The 18,722-nt window shown below is 38.7% G+C and overlaps 1 long non-coding RNA gene across 33 annotated transcripts in view; it reads right to left on the bottom strand.

The window, feature by feature from the left end:
* Positions 1–18,722, bottom strand: part of LOC146768567 (uncharacterized) — a 185,669-nt gene that overhangs the window by 116,691 nt on the left and 50,256 nt on the right. For 31 of the 33 annotated variants that reach the window (XR_014957850.1, XR_014957860.1, XR_014957870.1 and 28 more), the window contains one exon: positions 1–18,722. This exon is cut by the window's left edge; it is cut by the window's right edge. The exons of 1 other annotated variant lie outside the window; for it this stretch is intronic. This is a non-coding gene — a long non-coding RNA (uncharacterized LOC146768567). One more of the 33 variants, XR_014957835.1, reaches the window with a different exon arrangement.

Below are 18,722 nucleotides of genomic sequence, written 5' to 3'. Positions count from 1 at the left end.
CCCATCTCAACAGGGTTCAGATCCAGACATAGACCTCCTGCAAGTGTAAATGGGACTTTATGTAGAATTAAATAAAGGCTGTAAAGAGGAAAAGGAGCAGGCAACATTTCATCTTCCTAATAAGTAATATCTCAAAATACAAGTGCTGCAGTATAACCAAATATATCCTGTTCCATTAAGATAGGCACTTAAAAACCACCAATTTTTCAAACATTTCCAGACAACTGAGCTTCCATAATTCTGAGGTTCATTTAATAGATTTTGCTTCCATGATCCTGGCTGTTTTGCTGTTGGCTTACAATCCACCATCTACTTCTCAAGTGGTAAATGGAACTTCAAAAGCAAAACAAACCAAGCGATGGTAGATTTTGGAGTCTGTACCTGTACTGGATCACTGCTCTTTTCCCTTCCTTTAGCACTATCCACCTGTAGGACATGCTTCATCTCATTAAAAGCATAAAGCCAACTCTTTAACTAAAACATGCTTGGGGAGGGCAGTTGAAGGGTGAGAAAGATTTAAACATTCTTGGTCCCATCATTTTGAATCTCACACCATGCAGAGGGAAAAGCTGAGATACATCTTATATATATTTTTCCACTCACTACTGTGAATAAACTCATTGTAGGTCATTATACACAAAACTGCACAACTCAATTTTGCTTTTTAAGTATGGAGTTGCAAAGAAGCATTCAGTCAGTTCCAAGAGTAGGGGATTTAGAGGTTCTATCAATTTTGAATAAAATTTCTTAGCATCAGATTAAGTCATTTTACTAAGCATGCTTTGACTCCCTTGCCCCAAACTAGATATGCAGTGCAAATCTGACAGACGATCTCAAAACGTCAAGAAGCATTTAGAGTTATCATCAGCATTTAAATAAGGGATCATATCCAGAAACTTAAACAGCAGTTTTAGTGATGTGTGTAGCAATCTTCATTTCCCTTTACTGGAAATAGAGATGCAGTGACGTTCAGCCCCTCAGTGAAGGTCACCCAGCACATTCTCTGCATCCCCTCCCACTCATCCTTTTGAAGCACAGATAAACAACAGCTGAGGTCATGGTGCTTGGCCCACTTGAAAACTTGCCTACTATAATGAACATTTCAGCTGAGGCATTTGGGATCTGAGCCCTTGGTAAGAAGCAAACTCTCCAAACAGGAAGCCCCAGGGATGGGGAGTGAAGCAACCTAGGCTCTAGTCCAAACTCCTCAGCCTGTTGCTCACGGATTCATTTAAAATCCTGTCACTGCCAGCACTCTCCAGAGCTCACCATTGCCCTCCGTGGGCCCCTCATCTGTCACACACAGAAATTGGTACTTTTGGTCACCACAGAACACCTTCAACTGGAGCATGGAGTGCAAACTACTGATAACTTGGCCCAAAAAAATGCCATTAATTCAGATAGGTAGAAAAGACAATAATCTATACATAACACCTTCAATCTGGAGCATAGAGTGCAAACTACTGACATCTTGGCCCAAAAAAATGCCATTATTTCAGATAGGTAGAAAAGACAGTCATCTATACATAACACTTTCAAACTTGAGCATGGAGTGCAAACTACTGATAACTTGGCCCAAACAAATGCAATTATTTCAGATAGGTAGAAAAGACAATAATCTATACTGACATGGGTAGCATAAGCCCATTTCCCTGACAAAGCTCCCACCTTAGCAATAGCTAAGTTAGTCTTTTTTCTACACACCTATGTGCCTTTCACTTTGAATTTCTGTGACAATAATATTATAAATTCCAGCCAGGTAGACTAAAACAGAGTGATAACTTGCTGAAATAATTTATTTTTTGTACTGTTAACTAGCTATAGTATTAGCAACTTTCATTGCTTACTTGGAGACGCTTAGATTGGTATGTAAGGCAGCACCAATCCTTTTGTATGTGGTTTTCTACCCAGAATGGGCCATACTTGATTGTTATCTAGCCAAGCATGCTTGGAAATTGTAATATCAGTTGTCCAAAGGGGCTAAATGAAGGCAGAAGAGTGCACAAATTGGTAATTTAGATCAAGGAATATACAGATGACAGTCCAACTAGCTTTGATATTTTTCTGACTTGAAAAATTTATAACAAGAGTTAGATGCTCTGCAAAGGATACAATTTTTTCAGCATCTGAAGATTTGACTCAGCAGAATAAACTTAATAAAGCAGATTTAAAGACAATACATCACAGGTGCCCTTAGTTCACAGAAACACACTCATGCAATGACCCTGCTGTTATCTGTACACTGAGAACTATAATCATGAAAGTCTGACAGAAGAACATAATAGGAATAATGTTCCCATCTGCTGGGTTTTGTCAATACTAAAATTATTTTCTGGCTATTTGCTTGTCTTCCTCCTTTGAAATATGAACATTTTGGCTTTTGAATTTTGTTTGTGTGTTTTTTGAAACTGAAAAATTAAATTCTCATGGGCATTATACCTCTAGATCCTTGTAAAGCCAGTATTTTTTTTTACAGACCGAGTGTCAGAGTGGTGCTGAGAAAATACAGATGTGAACATTAAACACTTCTTCCTGTCACAATTGTCTAACAGAATGAGTTTTGCTACAGATGAAGGGGATGAAACGTTCAAAAATACAACTCAAAAGAGGCTACTTCAAGATATTTTCCAAAGGCCTTTAGTGCAATTAGAACCATACACAAGCCACTTTCCTCATTATGTTCTCCTTTCTGAGGAAAGCCATCAGGAAGTCCTTGCATTCATTAGGAATCCTCTAGCACTTTGCAGTATTGGTTTGTGAACCCCTCAGGATGCTCCAGGAAGAGATTATCATTACTTATGGTCTGGTTTTGGTCTTTCAAAATCTGGCAAATGAATAAAAAATGAGAGAGGGTAGCTGGCTGACTGCTGCCATTGAGGTCAAAAGGTATAAAATAGATGAACCAGTGAAAGAGGGAAGGGGAAGAAGGTTTCTGATAAATTCAACTACTACAAATTCAATTAAGGAAGCTCAGCTTCACATCTGTCCTCATTTCTATGCACAAATGCCTTTCTGATGCAAATTTAGATACAAGTTCTCTCTTTCTCCCAACCCACCCAAACTCTTCTCACTACAGCAGGGTCTTTGACTGACACAGGATTTTCTGATCCCATAGGATCTTCTTCATACCTGGACTTGCCTTCTGCAAATTCATAACTCCCAAGATACTTCTTTCTACTTAAACACAAACAAGCCATTTTATTTAGGTAAGGATGAGGTGTTTTTGCTCGTTTGCTTCTTTTGATTTTGATTCTTTTTAAAGCCTAAGGCTGAAATAAAGAAGGGAGAGTCTCTCCAGGCCAGCCCATCCAGCAGCACTTGGTGCTCTGGAATCCCAGGGTATCCCATAAATGCCTGGCACTTCTGGAGATGGCTTTGAAGGGCAAACCTCTACAAATTGCTGTAAGACAACCCTCAACTCTTCTGTGTCCCTGTAATTCATCACTCAGCAGAGGAAGCCTGAGAGTCTCCCTTTTCCTTACTGATGATCCCGACTCTGCAGCAAGTTTGTGTGTGGAAATTGTACAGACATGTCATAAATCACCTCTGATTTTCTAGCAATTATGTGACCCCGAGGCACCATATTCAGTAAATTAAAAATAAATTATGGGATGGCCCGATATGACTTCAGCAGCCCTCATGTCAGAGCCAGCCTGAGGGAGGAATGTCCCTTCCAGCTCCTTCATAACAACTGTCCTTCAACAGTGAGTCAATGATCTGCAGAAAATGTGTGTTTAGAAGACAGAAAGCAGGACCAGCTGATTTGGGAAACTTTAAAACAGACTTGAAAATGCACCTCTGGGGCTCACAGCAGCTCTGAGGGGACACCAAGGATGGTCCTGTAAAATCTCCCAGGAGTTTGGGGATGGCCATAGTACCGATGTGAGAGCTCACAAACGAGGAGTGACATCCCAGAACTCCTCCAGTCATCCTCTCAAATGTGAGTGTTCATTTCATCTCCATATCTGGTTTCTCAAACCGAGTGAGAGCTTCCTAAAAAGTAGAGGACAGCTGTAGAACAGATGTGATGACTGAGTTCTGGAACTGAGATTTGCATGCAAAGTCTGCCCGTAGCACAATTCCTCTTCTCATGCTTGCATCTGGGCAGAAAAAAAATCCACAAAACTGCATCATGCACCTACTCATCTTTAGTATGCATGTATAAAAATACAGCTGTATTTTGATTCACAGAAAACCCAGAAAACAAAGGATTATAAATTCATATGCTTACTTTTTTTTTTTCCTCAAGATAGCTGACAGAGACCCAGAAGAATATGTCTGCATCTTCTAATAACTTTTGGCTCGTTTGGTAGTTTATACAAAGCTGAAAATAAATATGGTTCAGCTTCCTCTGAAGAGAGATAGATGTCAGCTCCAATTCTTGTTTATTTATGAAACCTCTCTTAAAAAATAATTATGGAAACTTTTTCAAATGTGCTGCTTCTCTCTGCTTCTAAGCTTTTAGAGAGGTAGCTAAGTTTATAGGGATTAGAGTCAAAATACATGCTTTATTTTTTACAAGTGTCTAGCTGATGCACACAAGAAAGTGTATTTTCATTTTCTTGATGACAGGTATAACATATCTTCATACATATGGCAAACTAAACACTGTTACTTTAAAATGGAGCTCACTTTAACCCTGTAAGGACTCTATTAATTCTTCCCATTATCTCTATATACAAGTTGCCACCATAGGTGTCAAGTAGTAATTTATACTGTTTCCCTCTTGTTTTTTTTTAATGTCAATAATTTTTTAACTCATTAAACATTAGAGAACAGTGTGAATGAAGCTCTCTTTTTTTTTTTAATGTCAATAATTTTTAATTAAACCTTAGAGAACAGTGTGGATGAAGCCTTTCCTGGCTTGGAACACACTCTTCTAGATGAATTAGAACTCTCCTTTTAGCCCAAGCTCCATGTCATCTAAAATTTCTTTTCAGAAAATGAAGACCAAAAATGAACATACAAAACGATATGGGCCTCTTCAGTACAGTGAAAAGTGGCAAAAATAACCAGTTTTCCCTGGAAGAACTTGCTTTGGATCTCTACCCTACAATACAGTCAGTATTCAATATTATTGAGCTGAAAATTTATTAAATTTAAACAGTAGCTGTCCACTTTCTTTTCTTTCAGGCTAGTCCATAGAGAAGTCTCTGATTCACTTGCATTTTATATTTGCACCCTTCATCACAGCACCTAATTTAATTTTGTCCTGGCTCTTCAACCTCTCTAGTCCTTCCACAGGGATTTCTTTGAAGCCCAACATCTCACACGGAGCCCACTGACACAAACTGATCAAATATTCTCATTTTCTCCTGTGCCCTGTGGCTGCATTGTCAGGGTACTGGTGAAATTCAGCCCCCATTCTGAGAAGCAGTAGATATTTAACCCCTCAAAGGAACATTATAACACAGAAGGGAAGATGATGAGAAGCAGCACCTTGGAATGAGATGGTTTTATAAAACACTCTTGCAGTCAGCAAGATGCATTCACACGCCAGGTTAAGTCACTAGGTTTGGCCACTACCTCATGATAAGGAAATTATTGCAACTGGTTACAGCCTAGGATTTAAATTCCCTGCAAAAAACACATGGGGAAAATTGGCAAATTGTTTCACCTCACATTTGAAGAACCCCTCTCACTTCTGCCCAGTGTTTTAAGTGCACTGGTTTAGGATTACCTAAAAATAGGCCTTACACAAGTTGTGCACAGGAAAATCACAAAAGATTCCTGTAAGAGGACATGGAAAATTCCTACTCACAGGACACATACACATACATTAGCAAACAAGTCTATGAATCAATTCAATTAAAATGCTTCTGAGTGGAGGAATCTTTCAAGCCCACATGTATAAAGTTTTGAAGTAAAACCTACAAATAAAAGTTACAGCAACCACAGCTCTATGGTGTCTTCAGTAAACATGAACTCATACTATTTTTTTTCCCAGATGGTGTAGTTCTTAGTTTTTGCTAGGAGCAAAAAGCAGTTTTTCACCAGCTGGCCAAAGCAGGAGAAAAATCAAGATGGATAAATTTGACTTTCTACACAAGTGAGCTCAAATCAATTCTTACCTTCCCCATCAACAGTTTTCACAAGTGTTTGAAGGAGGTGAGGGAATGGAGGCCATGAAACCAATAAGAGGGAGGAAATGGTTTCACAACTTGCAAACTTTAAAGAGAACTTAAACTACTAAGCAAGTTATTCTCATTTTCAGGTTGATAAATTTAACTTACAGTTAGTAAATTTAAAATAAAAAAAAAAAAAAGCTATCTTTGTTGAAGAAAATAAAGTGGGGGTTTGCTGCCTTAGATGCTTAAAGTTTCTTAGACCAAGCAGGTATTAAATGCATCAGAACAGGACCCAGCCCTGGTCTTCCTCTCAAGAATGGGGTACAAAACACCAACACACCACAGTGACCACAGCTTTCTCCTGGATGCAGCAATGCCTGACACTTCATTGTAGTAGAAGGCAGCTCTGCAGTGAACATTTTTAAATTAATCTGGTTTTGTTCAATACTCTTTTTTTGTTTCAAAATCCCTTCCTCAAAAGCCATTACCCTTTCTTTTCTGCCTGGCTATATGCCTCAGCATCTACCTGTCTCTCATTCCTTCTATCCACCCTCCCTCAAAAATGAAAATAATTTTCCCCCGTATTATTATGGCAACATCTTGGTAGTGGAATTAGAATGTGTTACTTTAAATGCTGGGCAAACAAATATTTGCCCAGAGTTGCTCAGGAGGGCCAGTCCAGTTGGTACAGCTTGAAACTTCTGTACTTCAGTGTAACTATGTCAAACTTACTGCTCAGGCTCCTCTCCAAATCAACAAAAGGATACAAGCATCCCATTTGAAAACTCTCTCCCTAAAAACTCACAAACATGGGTTGCAGTGAGGCAGAATAAAACACAGCAGAGCAATGGAAGACAACAGTGAAATGTCTGGAGAAGTAGAAAGTTCTCAGCCACACCAAGGTCCCTCTGAAATCTGGGCAAGCTGAGAAGACATAAGGAGCTGGTTCGTTTGCTGCTCTTTCTGCAGTTTAGTGAATTTAAAGAGCAAGGCTAATTTAGATCACTAGAGTGAGTGTCCTGATGGGTGTGATGCCTTTGGAAGCTGCCTGTTCAAGGTGTTGTTGGAGGTAAGGTAGGAAAGGTCAAAAGTGAGCAAGATGCCCTTCAACCCTCCCTCAGCCACACACCAACAGGAATTTTCCATCTCCAAGAGAATCAGTTCTCTGCCTCAAGCCTTTCTGTCTAAGTGGACCAAAGTGGCAGAAGACTCCATCTGCAAGAGAAAGAGAGGAAGAGGGGAGGAAGAGAGGAGAAAAGGGAGTCTGGGACAGCAAAACCACTGTTCTTCTGTGGTCCTGCACTGTTCTGCAGAATGTAACACTGATGAACCAGAGTCACACTCATCTGCAGCTGCCTTGATGCTGATGGATTAGTGTCTGTTGGCACAGGTTAGATGGGTGCCTCCCTTCTAGCAATTAAGATCACTGTGATATTAATTTATGCAAAGATGAAGTACAGCTTCCCTGTACTTACTAACACCTGTTGTGTCTTTATGAACAGGGGCCGTGCAGGGCAGAGATTAACTTAACAGTGTTCAGTACAGTAAAGCCCTTATTCCTGGCCATTATCACCACTAAATATCAGAAAAATGGATTATACTTTCTTTCCTGCACAGACTTATTACCTTCTGCCTGAGGCAAAAGAGAGGCTGGTCTCTCTGTTCAGCTGTAACAGGAGACTTCAGTGATTTTCATTTTAATGGCCTGCAGCCTGAAGAAATCTCTTGCAGGCAACCTTGATCCCACTAAATTCAGAGGACTGTCAGAGGACTCTCTTCTCATGCAAAGGACAGTGAAGTCAGCTCTAAATTGTGATATAAAGCAGGCAGTAGATCTATTCCTTCCCTTCTCAAGAAAACTACTGCTTGTTCTCAGAGCAATCTGGAAATGGTTATTTTCTACCTGGGCTGATCTAAGAGCAAATGTTTTCTTCAGGGGGAAAAAAAAAAAATCCACAGCAACAATATGCACAATGCAAGACTATCAACTCTTTCTACTCCCTGAGATTTTTCTTAAGGATACTTTCGTTAATTGAGATTAAAATCAGCTTGACTGTTCATAATGCAAGAAGTCAAACAGAACACACCCTCCAACTTCCAGCTGTGTACAAATATATTGTTCATCACACCAGATCCCTTCTAGACAAGGCACAGCCCATCCTCGTAGCACACAAAATGTATGGGTATTCTTTAACACAGCCCTCAACAAGAAGCCTTACAGAAAGTAGAAGAAGGAATTCCCTGTATTCAGATGTAATCAGTCATCTTCCTGTAAGACTGCTTCAATATATATTGCCAAAACCCAAACACTCAAGTTAGGCCATTGGAGTTCTAAATCATGACTTTCACATTCTTATTTTCCTTTAAACTTTTTGATGCTGGAGAATGGGAGAAAATTTTGTCTCTACTTCACCTGTGGAGTGGAATATCAATTTCTCAAAAGTGGAACAGATCGTCAGATTATGCAAACAATTTTGAGACCTCAGGATATAAGACTACTTTGCTTCCCTTGGAAAAGCATTTTTCATTTTATTTACTTTAAATTGGAAAAAATCTTAAAAGAGCACATCATGATTAATCACATGCACTGTCTAGAAATCCTTTGAGCAGTTTGGCTGTGCATTCACTAAGACTTGGGATCCAGTCAGATGATCTCTGCACATTACTGACAGTTCTGGCTTTCATTCCAGCCCCACACCACAGCACACATAGGCACAAACCCATGGAAGTCCACAGAGAGCAGTGGACTAAGTTTAAATAACAGCACTATCTTTGGAAAGACTAAGGAAAAACCAAAGCAAACCAAACCAAACAACAAACCCAAACAAAACAAAAGCCCCCACCAAAACCAAACCAAATACACACAGACAAGAAAAAGGTTCTTGATTTTAATTATAGCTTCAGTCCTAACACTCCCAGTGACAGAGGCATCACCTAATTTACAGGCAAGATCAGACTTCAAATTGATGAAACAGACTGTGGTCCAGGTTTATGAACTTCAGCTGTGGATGAGACATGGTCATGCTCCCATGGCCTTTGCTTATGTAAAACACCAAAATTCTGGGTGCTGCACCACCAGGAACACTCTGTGCATGAGGCAGTGTAAACTGCTGGGGCAATGGGATTTTCCCCCTCCAGCACCATTTTAACAGCTTCACCACATCACCCTCAAGGGAAGAAAATCAAGTCTCGCTCTTTTTTTCACCTCTTCTATTTATTTATTGTGATATCCTCTATTGCAAGAGGATCTTTATCTTTGTGGCAGTAAAATGAGGCATTGCCTGTATGGCTGAAAGCTTTAATCTGCCAATGCCTTTGTGAATTACAGAAAATGATGGTATTCTGCTTTTAATGTTGTTGAAAGCAGAATATGCTGTAAAGGTGGGACAAGGTAATCACAAACTGCAGAAACCAGGGAAAATTCTCAACTCTTTGGAGACCAAAATAGGTAACCTTACAAAACGAACCAAGCAAATGGACAATCTGATTACAGGTTCTCTTTTTCACATGAAAAACACTACAAGCCTACAAACGTTTTGTTGCTATAAGACAATATAGAACATACTGTCATTTTACTTCTAGACTGAAAAGGGTAAATATCTGGATTCCTGAAACTAGCCAAAGAACTCAATCAATCCACCTGGAGTTCATGAACAATAATAAGAAAATATCTCTCTTAAAGCAGGGAGCTGAGACTTGCTGGTTGCTGAGACAAATGACAGTGTGCTTCAATCACAGATTCATCCATTCAAATTCTAAAGCCTGTAAAACCTGCAGCATTTTTCAGCAGCTATGAGGTGAGCTGTCAGTTGACAGTCATCAAGCAACAGGCAATATGCAGACACATCACAGATCTGTATTATTCTTCACTCTACACCAAGGCATTACTGACATGATCTGGTACTTATACAAACAGAAAAACAACATTTAAGAGGAGGAGCTGAAAGAGGGTGTGCTCTTATTTTCTACTGTCTTTGATCTTAGGATTTTTTTTCTTCTGGCCATCTGGACACAATGAAGAAAACTGAGCAGAAATACAAGCATTAATGACAGAAGAAATGTTGGTAATGCCAGTTAGTCTAAGCCCATTTAAAAGTTACTCTAGCTCTTTACAAGCTGTTAAAATGCTATATATTTGCCACCAGGAGTGAGTCAAAGCAGTGAACTGCTCCACCAGTACTCAGTACATACATCATTCATTAGAAACATAAGAGCAAAAGCTGTCACTCTTTCATAGAAAAGAATATTGCATTAGGAAACCTACTTAAAAAGTATGAATCCTTTCCACTAGTATCTGTCAATCTGCCTAAGATGTATACATCTGAGGCAATTCAGTACATTTATCCAGGACCAAATCTCAGGAACACAAGCTTTTCCAAAAAGCACATATGGATATCTATGATGGAAGTAGGCCACTGCACCAGCCAGCCTTCTCCTGCCACCTTCCAAAATGAACTATTGTGACTCTGCTGACAATGAATCTCTGTACTCATACAGAATAGTACGCTTATTTCTATTTTGCTTTGGAAAAGACAATTCTCTTCAATTTTGGTTTCATTCCAAATTCAAAGTCTCTCTTGAAACAGAACTTCAACCCTTCAGACATTTCTGACAGCAAGCACTATAGAACAGCATTTGCACACTGCAGTCTCATTTTTCCTGTGGCTGCAGTCTTTATGCTACTGAGTGCCTACAGTCCTTTTCTTCTCTGACTACTGAAGGTTTTAAACCACGTGTTTAAATGACTTGCTGAAATAAGGCCAGAGAGAATGAGTAATTATGATTCTCTTCTTCCCTCCTATTTTGCCACTGTACTATTAACATGTAATTAGGAGTCTAATTTTTAGTTAGGTGTTTAAAAAACCCTGAAGCAAAGGGTTTTAAATTATTAATGAGCCATTTTTTAAGAGGCAAACTGAAATAAGTGTACCCTCCTCTTCACATATTTAATGACCATAATGGTTTAACACATTATTCTTCAATTACTAAGGACAGGCTTGCAGAGAAAGGCAGCATTTTCTCTAATTAGAGGTACTAAATTTCCCTTATAGCCATGGTGGTCTGCAGCTATGAAAACTGCCTTCACTAAGTGCTAGTCTTAAACTGCACACAGGAGGACATTTTTCAAATGTAGGAATGTATCATTATGCTTGTACTGGTGCTTTTCCACTGTTGGTGCCAGAGTTGCTTCTTGTTAGAAAGATCCTTATATCAAATACTTATTTATTAAGGCACTTATTAAATATAAATATGATAAAGACACAGGTCAATTTAAAAAAAAAAAAAGGCAGGCAATCATAAGAGGCTGTTGCTTGTTTCATATCCTGTAATGATTTTAGCAGCTAAATCCTCTTTAGAGTCTAGTGGCAACAGGGAATTTCATCATCAAGAGAAGGCCTGCAAAGTCAACTGCTTAACAGGACAATGAGCTATGAAGTGCAAAACATTTCAGCCTGTGAGCACAGCTGTTGTGGGCTGTGTGATTTCATATGCTCAGAAGGTTTGCTCTTTGCTTCAAGACATCACGATTCTTTCTCTCAATCCAGCCCAAAACCTTTGCAAGGCTTCTTGCAAAGTCCTACCAGCTCGGATGAGGTTAATGGAATCTCACTTCTTCTTAAGGACACCACTTGCAGATAGACAGTAGATACCAATTCTCATTAACAGGGGATGGAGGACTTCTAATAAAATGTAGAATTAGCACTCTTTTGTGTTTTGAGGCCGAGACTGGAACGTGGCTGAATCCACACACAGAGCTCGCTCTGCACCCTGAAATAAAGACAAAACCAAAATCTTTGCTTCTCCAGCATCTCTTCAGATTTGTGCTTAGGATAACACCCACTACCAAACTTTTGAGTGTGCCAAAATATCAGCTTTCAGTTTAGAAATGAGATGTTAGCAGCAAGTAAAAGTAAACTTTGAAGCCTGCCTTTGCCTGAACTGTTGGAACAGTGTCAGCATGCATGGGCAAGGGTGTGCTGCTGATTACAGACAAAGCAGATATTGTGAACTACTCTTGAAAATGGAAAATGAATAAAATACCTTGTACACACCCAGAGTGGTTGGAAACAACCAGCCTAGGTGCAGGTATTGACAGTCACACGGCACCAACCCATCTGAACTGATAAATCTTTCAGTGCTCCTCTCAGGTCCTTACCAGTGACCCTAATATGGCACAGTACTGGGTGAACTTACTGCATCTGATGTCCTCTATCCTTAAGAATATGGTCTGCCTCCTTTTACAGCATCTGCATGACTTCTGGGGATCAATATCTTACTTGGCCCTCACATGAGTTTTTCAAGGTGACTATTTTCATATCTCTGAGGCAATGACAACACATTCCCTTGAGTTTCTCTACACACAGCAATAAAAAAATAGAAAGTAGCATCTATTTATATCCCTAACAACTACTGGAACTCACTGAAGAAAAGCTATTAGCATTAAAGCCCTGCTAAGGTAAGAGGAAGATCCCTCTGTTTATCAGCTGTTCCAAGTTCAGACTACATACAAGCTATCAAAGAAGGGTCAGGAAGATTTTTATTATGATCAGCCTATGGAACCAGGTGAGCACTGATCAGCCTAATCTTCTTACCCTCTGGAATGCAGCATGCATAATTGCAGATATTAGGGGATTTTCTGATTTCATTGTCATTCTTGCATCTAGCAGCATGTTCCTTCAAGCCTGACCTTCACTTTGCCCTGTGACCAAAAGGTCCTTGCAATCACTCTTACAGCTGGTTGTGTTCTTAGAAGAGATAAAAACCCAAGTAAACTTCTTCAGTCCAGCAAACTCAAAAACTAATTGTTAAGGTAATACACTATGCCACAAAATTTATGAAGAAAGCACACATCAGAGCTCCCAAAGTAATATAAAAAGTAATTTTAAAGGGCTTATTATCCAATATGTATAGCTCATTATGGGAACTGATTCTGAAACCGTCTTTGGCATACCTGCCACAAGATTCCACAGGGGTCTATCCTAAGTACAGGACTGTTTGATGCTTTCCTTAATAAACTGGCTGATGAAAAGATAGTAAGATTATTAATTTTGCAGGTAGACTAAGCTGGGAGTGATTGCCAGTATGCTGGAGAATATAAATAGTATTCAAAATGATCCTGAAAAAAAAAAAAAGCAAAAGAGAAGCCTAAAGAAAAAGGAGAATGAAATTCAACTGGTAAAATGGTTAGCATGCTAAGGCAAAAAAAAAAAAACCAAAAAAAAAAAAAAAAAAAAAAAACAGAAAAAAAACCAAACAAGTAGACAAATGACCAGGGAGAATAAATGGGGTAAAGGGGCACTGGTCCAAGTTTTCTGAGCAAAAGGATGTCCAGATCTCCAGCTCTAGATGGCTCAGAACACCCAACATCCTCCCCAGTAATGCCCTAAATTGGCAGAAGCAAACTAAACCTCAAGCAAGTAATGCAAGCTAGATCAGTAGTCATTCCTACCTGCTCAATTACACTTGAAAACTTCAGGCTGTCAACAAGATCAGGCAAGTGAAATGCCTCAAGTTACAGACTTTGGTTGTGAAAGATTCAGAGGTTAAAATACAGTTGTCCTCCTTTTCCTTAGAAATATACTGGAAAGCCTGCCATTTTCAAAAACATTCACCTAGAGACTTCACAGAGCACTTAATAGCTAATCCCCACAGATCTCCCATAGCGAAAATTCTAAGTTATGTGGCAGGAATAAAGAAACAATGGCCAACATAGACAAATTCTTTTCTGGATCTTAATATACAAAGAGAGCTAAGCATGTGATAAAAAGATGAGGTGTTACTCAAGGACAGTGGGCTTTAACTTTTATTTTCTTCCAACTATGCTTAAATTATATTAATAACACTATGATTTTAGCTTCTTCCATTTTATTACTAAAAAAAAAGTACCATATGTAAAGCAACCTGGCTTGTATACTGATTTGCTCTGCATGGTGACACAATTCCAGAAAAGAACTGGGATTCCTAGTAAACAGGAATTAAGGATGGAGTGATGATCTGTTCCTCTCATTGCGTGGGTGTCTGAGATCAGCACCAGATGTCATTTCTCTTCCCTACTCCAATACCTCAGCACCACATAACACACCAAGGAGTAACTTAACCCCTCCCTCTCTCCCCCCTTGCTCCCAGAAAAGCAGCTCATACCACATGCATGTCCTAAATCTTACTCTTGGAAAGATGAGCTGGTAAAATATTAAGCATTAACCAGTAGATATTTTAATTTTCTCTCTCTCTTTCTTTACAGCTGTCAGGGATTTACAAGGAGACTCCATGGCACACCCCTCCAGCAGAGCACAATCTGGCTCATGTAATGAAGAAAGGAGAGGCCCAGACCCATCCTCCTCCCCCATTAGTGCTGCATCCTGCTCTCTTTACTTTCAATTCATTCTAATGTAAAATATCTTCAGTAACACTATTTTTCCTCTTAATCAAATGACAGGAAATAAAGCCACTAAATTTTCAGAAGTCCGGGTTTCAAAATCACACTCGTCGCCTTCTCAAAAAGAATTATTTTTCCTCAAATTAGTGTCAAGTAATTCCTAGGCACATAAGATCAGAAGCTCATTGGGATTCATATGTGAAAGTAATATGATGTTTAATAATTTAGTTAGAGAACACTGTCATTTCTGTGAATTTTTCCTGAAGTCCTTGATTATCTATATTTATGTTGATGCAATTAAGGATAAACATTCTTGAGGGTTTTGCTGACAGAAATATGAACTGTTTAAGCAAATTACTCCCCAAAAGCATAGATTTCAGTGGTGGGTTTTTATCCTACAGATGTTTTATCTTGGCACCAGTCAACCACTCACCATTTTCTGCCAGCTTCACTGATCCAGAGTGTCTGCTCTCAGGTTTTGGCACAACAAAAAATGTGTAGCACTAAAATTCACTGGGAATCACGAAACTGTGTTATCAGCTTTGAAAGGTTACTGTTGCATTAACAGTTGAAGGAATTACACTATTTTAGAATGTTGCTTTGGCCTCAGTTGAACAAAATTTTCATTCCAAACAACAGCTGCTGCTTCATTTCCTTAAATGAAGAGAACTTCTTTCTAAATATATTCAGCAAAGTAAAAGTGGAAGTAAAAGTGAGCAAAGACAGAAATCTTTTCAGGGCCACAGGAGCCATACAATATTGATCCAAGCTCAGGTTCCTGGCCAAGGACAGGAAGTCTCACCCATACATGTCCACCTGTGGGCACAAAAAGTGGAGGCTTATTACAGTTGTGACTAAAGTTTATTGTTCTTTTACAAACCATGAGTCATGCTTGAAGCTGAATTTTATTAGACAGTAGTCTAGTCAAATAGTAAAAGATATAATGCAAGCCAGCTTTTTGACTTCTATTTATTCTAATATTCTAATATTACAAAGTAGAGGGGGAAAAGCTCATTTCTCCAAAGCACTGGTTATGTCTTAATGACATAAAAGACATAACTAGAAATTATTTGAGTAATGGTCCCAGGCCCTTCCCCCCTTTCAATTCCCTAGCACAATTTTAACAAAGGCTGCAGCAAGCACAACATTTGGACCCAAGTAGATCTGCTGGGAAATGGACACTCTCCTTTCTCTGCTGACTGGCACATGCAAATAAAACATCAGTTGGACTTTCAACTCTCCAAAAATGATAACATTTGTCTCTAATCAGATATATTCTGGTAGTTTACACCAGACAAGAAATGTGCACATACAGTAAATTCATAGTAATGTGGCTCATAGTCACCCAAACATGGGACTGAGGTCACTAAAAGACCTAAACATTTTCCCAGTGTTATGCTGACAAGTCAATCATCCTTTTTACATTTTATAACAAACAACCAAAACAAAAATTCAACTTTTTTTTAGAAACAAAATGTGCATCTACAAATATAACCTAGAATACTTAAAGGAACCATCTTATTCATGCTCTTCCTCAGTTTGTCACCTCACAGACTCAGCATCTCAGTTCTTCAGCCAGGGAGTTGTAACTAAAATGAAACTAAGGATGGATTTAAGAGCTGAGCTCTAGGAAATCATGCTGTTGCAATTTATAACATTATTTTACTGAGCAGGCATCCTTGGGGAACAGCAGGAAGAAATACATTAATGTATCTCAATGGTGCCATCTCATGCTTTGGCAGCTGAGGTTGAACTCCTCATTTTTAAGTTGCATGTGAACGTTGTGCTGAGCACACTCTGGGGTTGGCAGTCTCCTGCAGAAGAAGCTGAAACCTCCCAGTAACCTCTTCCACAACCCTGCTCCAAAATCTTCATTAAAGCTCTAAAGCAACTTCAGCTGCAGTAACAGTTCACAATTTTGTACATCATAACCCTTCAAATGGCAAGTGTTGCTTTAATAAGTTACACATTTTGTGTTTCAAAGCAGAGGTTAACTACTATAGCCACTGAATTTTCCAAGAAAGCTCCTATTAATCCTAATATTTCTCTGAATATTTAAATATGTGACTTCCATTGAAGCTCAAAACAGTGGAGTATGAGTTCAGTACTTCACCGTTTGGGGTTCAGTTTTGTGAGGAATGAATTTGGAATTGCATACACTGTAGTCCAATAGCCATGTTATTTAAACTCCATTGGTCATTATGTTCTTCTAGCAATATGCAATTCCTAGGTGGCCACTGAAGAGTTGGGGCTTGGATCCCAGGAACTGTGATGCAGTTTAACAATGCAATGTATCCTACTGCTAATGTGCTCAGCTTGATGTTCAAAATAACAGCAAATGTGTAGAGGAAAAATGGGCAAAAAAAGCGCTTAGGTAAAATAGAGAAACAAGGCAGGGTTCTCTGTTTGGCCTTAGAAAGGAGCCAAATCATGGAGCTTCAACTGCAATTTTGTTGCTCATTTCTATTCTAGCATATGGTTCACTTCCGTGGATCTTTATACCTGCTGATTCAAGTGCAGGAAGGAAATGAAGAGGACACATATGGAATTATATCCTTGTTACCACTTTGCCAGCTTTTTTTCTTTCTAGTGGTTCCATGCTCTTTACCAAAGCCAGTATGTTTGTTACCACAGAGCTGCAATATCTACCTTAATATTCCAAGAGATCACAACTAAGACTATTTTGCAGTACTTTACTTTTAAAAGAGGGTGTAAACGCAAAGATCTAGTCATTAGAAAAAGAGTTAATAGTATAGGGACTATGTTTCTACAACAGAGGAAGCAAGCTCACATAAAGTGAGTGTGACACAGTGTACAAACAACATTATGCTCACTTGTTAGTCACATTTATAAGATTCCTTGTGTTAGTAGGAAATTTTATGGCTTGCCAACAGTAGATATTTCCAAAAGGTCTCTCCTCTCAAGTCCTAGATGCACACAGAGACACACACTCAGAACTGAGTAATTCATCCAGTGATGCTTTTCATTAATTTAATCATAAAAAAGGCTCATGATAAACAGTACTGGAGCAGAATGTAAGAGTTACAGATGTGAGGAACATTCTGGTACTCGTGATAATTTCATATGCTATATTCACAATGGGACAATGGGCAGTAAACAAATGGAAAGGGAAGGAAAACAAGACTCACTGTGTGCATATTTATTTCCAGAAATGTTAAAAATAAAAAGTGAGAAAATGACAGAAATTGCTCAGGTAATTACATAATACTATTAAAGTGGATGTAAAGGGTGAATGAGAAGGCAACATCAGCAAAATTAACAAAAAATTGGTGTAAATGTTGGGAGGTTCCAGTCAGCAATGGCTCAGCTAGCTGAGAATCCAAAATGCTGTCTTTTCAGATTCAGAATAATAAAAAAAGCTATTACAGATACTTAAGGAAAACTATATAGGCACTACAGCTGTATCTCAATGTGTGAATTCAAAGCCTTTAGCCTACTCAAAGATTTGTGAAACAGCTGGGGGTGAAACTTGTAGTCAATCATTGCTCTTGTCCTATTAGAAATTCTGAGGGGTTTTTTTTATGGATTTGAACAGAAACTTGAAAGAGAAAAGGTATCACCCTTAAGAGAAAAGGTGAAAATACAGAATATGTCTGGAGAAATCCAAATAAAAATATTCTCTCATTTCAAAATTGATTAAAATAGGGATTTTTTTAATCAAACAGAAAATATATTATTTCAGTTAACTGGACACAAATCCCCTTCACCAAACCTAATGCACTAGGTCTGAAAAATATAGTTTGATAGTATTTGCCCATTCCTTCTGCCTGAGTCAGTTAGGGCTTCTGCATACGTGTGAAAGGACAGATAAGGGCAAGGGTAAGGCCAAGGTAGGAACAAAGTGTCATGGGCATTGCAGTTCAGACAGAAAGCCCAAACCAAGCTTACCAGGATTTTCAAGATAACAAAACTATTTCTATGTGTTAATGCTGGAGACCAGTTTGGTACCAAACTCCACTTTTCTGTGATTTGTGAAACCACATGTTCAGATTTCAGTCAGACAAAATATTTCTCTCCAGCTTTCAGAGCAGAGAGTGAGTTTCTTAAATGCAGGATTTGAGAAAATGATGGCTAAATATTTTCTGAAGCTGCAAATTTTCAGCATGCAAAAACTCTCCGAAATTTTCCAGATAGCTATAAATTGAAGTTACAGTACGTAATCCCACAATAACTTAAAAATAAGGTAGTGTAAATTAAGCACAATCCATGAAATCCTAATGTTTTGTAATTTTAAATTGTCCTTTTATTCTCAAAAT

The sequence above is a fragment of the Lonchura striata genome, chromosome 1 (genome assembly GCF_050655825.1).
Source record: "Lonchura striata isolate lonStrDom1 chromosome 1, ASM5065582v1, whole genome shotgun sequence".
Lineage (NCBI taxonomy): Eukaryota > Metazoa > Chordata > Aves > Passeriformes > Estrildidae > Lonchura > Lonchura striata.
Note: the sequence above shows the minus strand (reverse complement) of the source record. Positions and strands in the feature narration are given on the sequence as shown.